Consider the following 8,743-nt stretch of genomic DNA (forward strand, 5'->3'; position numbering starts at 1 on the left):
CTGAAATGCTTAGCAGGCACCTGGGCCGATTATTCAGACGAACTCTTACACCCTCACTTCTAGGACATCAAAGAGCAACAATATGAAAAAAACAGTCTCTAAAGAACACTCTGGTAGTGAAACATACTATAAATACTTCGTAAGTAAGAAATGTCAGTAGATTCAGAGATAGTTTTCAAAAAGTGTTGACAGCCCACCTACAGCTCTGCACCCATTCCCCGCTCCTGTTGAGGGTGTTTCTCGGGTCCACGACTGGAACGGATGGAGTCTGAATGAAGGAGCGAGCACTTTTACCTTGCGCTGCACAGAATGAAGTCAATAAGCTCCTAAACACCAAATCCGTAGCACACTAAGGATGCCAGCCCGCTGCCCCGTCCAGAGCACGCTGTAGTTGAGGGAGGTGCTGGGGGTGAGTCCGGGGCACACTGTAGGGGGGGTGCTGGGGTGAGTCCGGGGCACACTGTAGCTGGGGGGAGGGAGTGTCCTAGGAGCGGGAGGGAAAGCCCCGGCGGCGCCGACCCCTGACCTCACTCGCGCCTGGAGCCCCAGCCGCCCGCCGCCCTCCCACGTACTGAACAACCCGCTGAGTTCAGGGGCATGACCCCCTCCAGGTGTGACGGCGAGGAAGCCCGTCGCTGGAGAGGACCCCGGCCCCCGCCGCCTCTAACCACACTCGGGTTCTCAACTAGAGATCTTGACGAACAAAGTCAAGTTTGATCCTCTCAACACCTATTTCCTGTCCAAACAGCCCTTTTGTTCTGCTTCCCTGCTTAACGTTAATGTTCGGTTTGCATCAGAAAATAGCACGATGACAGAACCTAGCACACAAAGAAGCATAAAGGAGCAAAAGTGTAAAATAAAGGGTTATTAGAAGATCGGAACAAAAATCCTACCACCAAAACCTCCACAATTTTCTGTTTGCTTCCCCTCAGATTAACTTCACTTGAAGCTTTGCTCCACCGCAACCAAGCTTGAATGACAAGTCCCGCCCCCCGCACGTCTACTGGCCGCCGGGGACACTCCCCGCCCCGCGCGGGAAGCTAGTCGCTGTGATTGGACGCGGCTGACATCCATTATTTTAAAGAACTTTTCCTCGCTAGCAGGTTAGGTCGCACCCGCCGAAACCCCCTGATAAGCTGGTTTCTTAAAGAGACAGTAGGCAGTCTTTCGGTTTCCCAGGGCAGAGTGTTTGCTCACTCTTTTGTCTGCGTAAAGACGCACACAGCGAGGCGCCGAGACTGAAGTCTGACAGCCGCAGCGCTCACCTGCAGTTCTGGGACCAACCGTTCAAAACACAACGCTCTGAGCCTACGTCATTTTAGGTTCTACACAGCCAGGAAGGTAAAGTGAAGCTCTGTAAAGACCCACTCCCTTTTCAACAGAGTTCACATGTTGTCTGCAATTTTTCAAGTGGCAACAGAAAATCCACTGCAGAATTCTGCCAAACTGAACAAAACCAGTATTTTCTCTAAGACTTAAAAATAGGATCATTTAAGTCATGGAAAATAGATAGCCCTGAAACACTGAATAAAAAACACTTTTCTGCGCCATCTAAGTTACTGCTACTCTGTCCTCAGCATCATCGCAGGGTAAAAACTGGGGGCCCTCAAACTCTGATTTCTACTTACAAGTGCACAAACATCTACAGGTCTGACGTGCTTTCCTCCGTTGAGCGCGCAGCCACTGCAAGCGGACATCTACAAAAGGGAAAGGCAACCTGCCCTGAGCGCATGAGCTGGGTGAAGTTCAGGATGATTGTAGTTGTTTTATTTTTCAATTACTGCTGCTTTTTAAACAAGGGTAGGCACGATCTGGCAGCCTCCTTCAGCATTCATTAATTTCAGGGGGTGTGAGCACCCCGGGGTGCAGCCAAAGGCAGGGAGACTCCTCTGAGAAACTGAGCCACAATAAATGTCACCTGTGGAGAAAAGACATCCCACACAAGCACTCTGATTTTAAATAGTGACTTTGTACATTACTAAGTTTGCTGTATTTTACTATGTTTATTTTAATTAGACCTGCTTATGTTTTAATAGCTTGGCCCATCAACTATTTATTACTCTGACATTAACCATTACCTGACTTGACTAAATGGCATTTAACTTATTCAGTAAAGTCTAATTTTCACCTCTACCAAAATTTTAACTGATTTATAAAAATAAATCCAAAAAAGTAATGCAAATTAAAGTGGATTCTTCTCAAAAATACCTTCAGTAAGTTATATAAAAATTTTTAAAATTAAATGTACAGTTTTCGAAAGTTCAAAATCTTGCAAGCATTTTCTCTGAAAGAAAATCCATATATTAGAACAACACAAAGCCAACAAACTTGTTTTGAATACAAAGAGAAGTCTTGTATGAAACTGAAAATTCACATAATTGCAACTAGACATGAATATGGAGTAATACCCTGCAGAAGCCCAAACAGCTGCATCATCTATTATGCCTTTTAAGTGGACAAATTGAAAGAGCCAATTCACAGAGGCCTAGTCCCAAGATGCTTTGCAAGGATTCACTGCTCTGAATGCCCAGTACTTCACGAGTCAAGTTCAGGTTTTCTTCCCACTGTGTGGACAATCTCACAAAACAACACTGGAAGGAGAAGAGGTACGGGAGCAAATAACAGAAAGAATACATAATTCGAGTTATAGCATAAAACTTGGGGGGGGGGAGGTTTAAGATGGCCAAAATTTGACAGGACTATAGAAAAAGAGATGGCAAACATTTAAATCTTAAAATTGGAAAGCATAAAATTAGTAGACAGTTACAGAACCAAAAAACCTTTGTTCTGACATCAATTTTTCACTTCAGAGTTAATTATTTGTATAAAACAGACGCATATTACATACACTAAAATAACACTGGGATCACTCTCAACCTATAATCAAAAAAAGAAAAACAGATGTGGTTATACCAGATTGTTCAAAGATCTCTAGGACCTACTTGAAAGAACTTCATGGTGATAAATATCATTTTAAGTGGTTCACAGGTTAAAAATAAGGGGATTTTATTTCACTTCTAAATCAGTAGCAGAAGAAAACAGCAAAAATAAATAAAAAGAAAGCAACACCACAACCAAGATTATTTGAAAACAATATTGCTTCATAGGAACAAGAAGCCTGCAAAAGTTCCAAGGCTCCCTGATTGCATGTGACAATACCACTTTTTGAACATCAAGTATTCTAAGGACTTACTGTGTATTCATGGTGGGGGAGGAGCTCAGAAGCCTTCCCAAAACTATCAACTAACAATGTAGAAGATAACAAGCCAGAACAACTTGGTCTCATCTCACTTTAAAAAGACCCTCTATGAGGAGTAAGTACCTAGACTATTAGGATTAACTTTTGGTAGGTACAGAACTGGGTGAAAGCTTCCTCAGAATTTTAAAGGACTGAGAACAACTCAAACTATTCTTCATACAACAGAAATTTTTTTTTCTTCTTTTTTGTTATAGAGACAGACAGCGAGAGAGGGAACACAAGCAGGGGGAGTGGGAGAGGAAGAAGCAGGCTCATAGCAGAGGAGCCTGATGTGGGGCTCGATCCCAGAACGCCGGGATCACGCCCTGAGCCAAAGGCAGACGCTTAACCGCTGTGCCACCCAGGCGCACCCATACAACAGAAATTAATCCTTGGCATCATCCCTGGGTGCTAACAGGTGGGTTTATGCAATAACCGATAAAAGGCTCAGGCTGACATTGATGGAGATATGGTCTCAAAATCCCTATATAATAGAGAAAAACAAATTTAGAAAAATATTTCCCTGACAAACACACATTGCTTACAAAAGTGAAGCATGTATTTGAGTTTGCAACTCCTGCTGCCCCCTAATTCATTAAGGGAAAACAACACAAGGGGAGCAGTGGGAGCAAGAGGGAAGGGTAATGGCCCAATCAGCAAAACACTAAACACAAAGGAAACATTAAGGAAACAAACAGATAGGAAAGCATAAACCAAGCTGAGGTATCTTTCTATAAGACAATAAATTGTTTTAAGTCTACAGGGATAAACAAGGTCACCAACAAATGTAAACTAAAAAGGAACAGGAATCACAATATCGAGACCAAAGTATAAGGAAAAATCTTTCCCAATACTCATTAAGATTTAATAGCCATAAATTTCCATGTGCCAAGTAACATAACACTGCCAATCTAAGTAAACTGTGAGACATAGTAAAGTGATGAAAACAGATCAGCAGACTCTAAGTTCCCTCCTCTCTCCTTAGCAGCTTAAGCTAGAAAAAAATAAACAAAAGATGAAAAAATACATGATCCACTCTAATTATTTAATAAAGTTAATTTTTATATAGCTATCAAAAAAAAGCTGCTTTTTTCAACAGTAATGGAAAATTTTTAAAAATTATAGTCACAGAAAATGAACACTTTTGAAAAGCAGAAGCTGAACAGGTAACATCCTCTGATGACCACACAGTAACATTCAAAGTTAACAGAAAATTTTATGAACTCATCAAAGGTTCAGAACACCTACTGCATGCTGGGTACCACTAGGGGCTGTGGACCTCCTGGCACACTGTCCCGCCCACTGTGGAGACTTTGGGTCTAGAGTCAGACCACTGTTGTCCCACAGCAATGTCATGGGAACAGCAGGTAATTTTCAGTGTTCTTGTAACCACATTACAACATTAAAATAGTTAAATTAATTGTAGTAATGTATTTACTTAACACAACTCACATAAAATAGCGTTACTTCAATATGTAATCATTTTTAAATTGAGATTTTTCTTTTTTTTTTTGTAGTAAAAATCCAGTTCATACTTCGTGCTTATGAAATCATTCAGACTTGTGATATTTCAACAGCCAGTGGCTACTTAAATTTATATCTCTGCTGTCCAGTACAATAGCCATTAGCCATATGTGGCTACTGAGCAACTGGCATGTACTAGTATGACTGAGGAACAGAATTTTTAGTATTACTTAATTGTAATGGATTTAAATAGCCACAAGTGGCTCTCTACCAGCTTGCAAATAACAGCTCTAGCAGAAGGAACAGACACTAAAACAAATCACATACACTCAATGAATTGCAGTTATTACAAGTGTTTACAGAAGAAATGTTCAATATGAAATGAGTAAATACAGCCAACAGAGGGCTTAACCTCTTTTGCCAGCATTAAGGAAGGATTCTTCAAGGAAATCACAATGAAGCAAAAGGGCACAGCATATGCAAAGGTCTTGAGTGGAGAAAAACTGGAAAATTCAGTAGAAATAATGAAGGAAAGTACCAAGGGGTGAAATCATCTTAAATTATTTGTAGGAGACTGATTTGGGTCACAGAATCCAAACAGGGTAGGAAGGCAGAAAAGTGGAAGCAGCCCTCTCTCTTGGAAATAATGTAAGTCTTCCCAAGAAGTCTTGCTGCACCCACACTGCTCACTCGGTGAACCCTAGTCTTTCCACTCTTCTGTCAAATCCTAAATCAAGCCAAGCTCTTCTGTCCTTTCTGTGCTAGCAGTTCCCTTTGCTTGAAAAACTTCCCCCAGCTCTTTCTTGATCTTAGAACTCAAAATCACAGTTCCAAATTTTCTATAGGACAAGCTTCGGGCTCAAAACTGTTTATAAGGCAATTTTTACAAAAAAAATTTTCCAAAAGAAATTCAGTGTGCATTATTATTTTTATGTTTATTTTTAATGTTCTGACAGATCCAGGAAACTCTTAAAGACAACTCCTCAAACAAACCTTGGTTCCACCATTAAGCTTTTAAATGTTAAGTCCTCACAGAGACATTCTCAGGACATCCACCTAGCACGTTCCAATCTCTATTGGCACACCATTATTTCTTTCCTTCCTAGCCTTTGTCAACATCTGAAAACTCTTTATTCTTTGGTTTGTTAATAGCATAGCTTTCCCAGACTCTGAACTCAGTGAAAGCAAAGGCCCTGTGAGTTCACCATGGAAGCCTCAGCACTGGGCACAAAGTCCAGGCAGCAAGGAGCAACAGCAGCAATGAGGGACAAGTAAATAAATACAGATATTTTTACATGTCAACATTTAAAGAACATAGCTAAAACTACACGCAAAGCAGAACATAATGGCACTAAAATTTTTTATTATACAACATAAAACATTGGCTGTAGAAATAGAGTTTTTTAATTTAAAATTTCAAAACCCCAAAACAACCTGCAGACCCTAAGGAATCAACTAAAAAACTCGAGAAGCGACAGCCAAAAATTTGGCCAGGAAAAGGGAGGGAGACTTACAGTAACAAAATGAAAACATATTACTCCCAATTACTAAAACAATGTGTACTAGTATCAAATCATGAATACTGAATAAAAGCTAAAAAGAACCCAGTATAGGGGCGCCTGGGTGGCTCAGTTGTTGAGCATCTGCCTTCGGCTCAGGGCGTGATCCCGGCGTTATGGGATCCAGCCCCACATCAGGCTCCTCTGCTGGGAGCCTGCTTCTTCCTCTCCCACTCCCCTGCTTATGTTCCCTCCCTCTCTCGCTGGCTGTCTCTCTGTGTCAAATAAATAAATAAAATCTAAAAAAAAAAAGAACCCAGTATATATACATATTCTTTAGTATATAATAAAGGTAGCTTTATTTCAAGGCAACAAGAGCAAGATTTTTGTTAATGGGACTAAAACAACTGATTATTAAGGAAAAATAAAGTTATTTCACTTCACGTATGATGTCAAAACAAATCCCAGAACAGAGAGAGAGAGATGTGAAAACGAAACCGTAAAAGAACTAGAAGAAAACAGTTATCTGGGCAGGAGAACCCATTAAATATGAAAGTAAAGTAGGAGCCATAGAAAGGAAGTATTAACCTAAATTTCTTAAAAGGTAAATACTCTTTCAAATAACAACAACAACAACAACAACAACACCCTAAGCAAATAAAGAGCCAGGAAAAATATCTGCAGGATGTGACAAAAGACTGCTATCCTAAATATATAAAAGAATAAAAAAGGTACTGCAAATATAGGACACTGCCCCAACTGAGCAAAAGACAAATTAGAAATACAATACCCATTTCTCCACTCGTCGTCATAATTAATCTAAGAAATATATGATCAGTCTTATGAAAAGGGAAGGCAGGATAGAAAATATTCAAGGTTTGGCAAAGATATGGAGGAAATGTGTATTCTCTCACATTTTCGGTCAAACTTTCTACTGGTTTGGTCAACTTTATGTTAAATTTTTAAAAAAGATCTGACAGTATTTATAAAAAGACAAAAAAAAATGTTCATATGCTTTGACTCAGTCACTGTCACTATAAGACTGACTGAATCCCAAATAAATGAGAAATATGTAGAAAGACTTAGCTCTTCACCACACTCTAACAGTAACAAAAGGATGAAGCAACAAGTCACACATGAAGGTGACTAATTACAGGAAGATGAAATGCTATGTACCCTTACAGAATCCTATGTATGTGGATTTCACTTCTGCTGTCAAGTGAGAGACAACAAGCAAATGAAGCACTTCGGATGGCAGATTCCAGAATGAAATGAAGCGGAATCACAGGTCAGGGAACTTGGTCTGTGAAGGCATCTCCGAAGCAGTGACATTTGAGCAGACATACGATTGAATGTGCCAGGCAGAAAAACACGACAATTTTAAAGAAATAAGCGTGGCATGCTCAAGAATCCCCAAAAGACCAGTATAGCTGGAGGTGCATGAGTCAGGGGGAAAGCTGGCAAGGCTGGATGGTCTAGAACGGCACCATCCAACTCACAGCCACAAGTCATGTGTGGCTGGCTATTTGGCACTTGAAACAAGGCCAGTCCCTGATGCACTGTAAGTGGAAAATATACATTGGATTTTGAAGACAAGTCTGAAAAAAGTTAAGTAAAATATCCCATTAATAATTCCTTACGCTAATCATTTACTGAAATCATAGTATCTTGGGTTAAGTAAAATATATCTCACCGGTTTCTCTCTTCCTTTTCTTAATGTGGCTATCAGAAAGTTTTAAATATTTTATTTATTTATTTGAGAGCTGGGGAGGGGGGAGAGAAACTCTCAAGCCGACTTCTCGCTCAGCATGGAGCATTATATGGAGCTCAATCTCACAACCACGAGATCATAACCTGAGCCAAAATCAAGAGTCAGATGCTTAACTGATTGAGCCATCCAGGCACCCCTGGCTATTAGAAATTTTCAAATTACTTATGTGGCTCCCATTATATTTTCATTGGACATTGCTGGTCTGGGGTACAGGTGCCAGAATAAAAAGTTTTAGTTTTAGTTTGTGTATAGTAAAGTCATTCGAGGGTGTTAAATGATTGTTCCCGCATAGGAACGGCAGGCAGACTGCAGCAGAGCAAGAGCTGAAGCAGGGATACCAGTTAGATGACTACTATTACCACCCTCAGTACAACAAAGTGTTGAGATGGATCATATTTGGGATAAGCTCTGAAGGTAAGGGCAACCTAGTGTTGTTCAGAATCCCACTTCCAATTGTTTAGAATATACACAAACAGAAAGACTGGGGGTATACCTGCCAAAACTTTAACAATGGTTATTTAACCTTTGTAACTTTCTATTCCTTCCAAGAGTGTGGGGGGAAAAACACCAAAAACACATTGCCCTTAATATAAAAATGAGGCTTTTTAAAAACTTTTAAGCAGGATAAATAAAACAGCCCCACCAAAAAAAGCACCCTGATATGTGTCTGTAAGCTACCCCTGCTGGTTACAACAACAAAGCATCTCTACTCCTGCACCTTTAAAAACAAGTTATTTGAAGCTATCTATAAACTCCCATTACTTACACACA

The 8,743-nt window shown here is 40.2% G+C and overlaps 1 protein-coding gene across 2 annotated transcripts in view; it reads right to left on the reverse strand.

Moving 5' to 3' along the window:
* ZFAND6 (zinc finger AN1-type containing 6) overlaps window positions 1-8,743 on the reverse strand; it is a 68,178-nt gene that overhangs the window by 57,257 nt on the left and 2,178 nt on the right. The window contains exon 1 of one of the 2 annotated variants that reach the window (XM_040642893.1): window positions 894-991. The exons of the other annotated variant lie outside the window; for it this stretch is intronic. The gene's annotated coding sequence lies outside the window, so the exon portion shown is untranslated. Of the gene's footprint in view, window positions 1-893; window positions 992-8,743 lie in introns of those variants that run through there. 2 annotated transcript variants of the gene reach the window in all.

The sequence above is a fragment of the Ursus maritimus genome, unplaced genomic scaffold, assembly GCF_017311325.1.
Source record: "Ursus maritimus isolate PB19 unplaced genomic scaffold, ASM1731132v1 scaffold_27, whole genome shotgun sequence".
In the NCBI taxonomy this organism is placed as follows: Eukaryota; Metazoa; Chordata; class Mammalia; order Carnivora; family Ursidae; genus Ursus; species Ursus maritimus.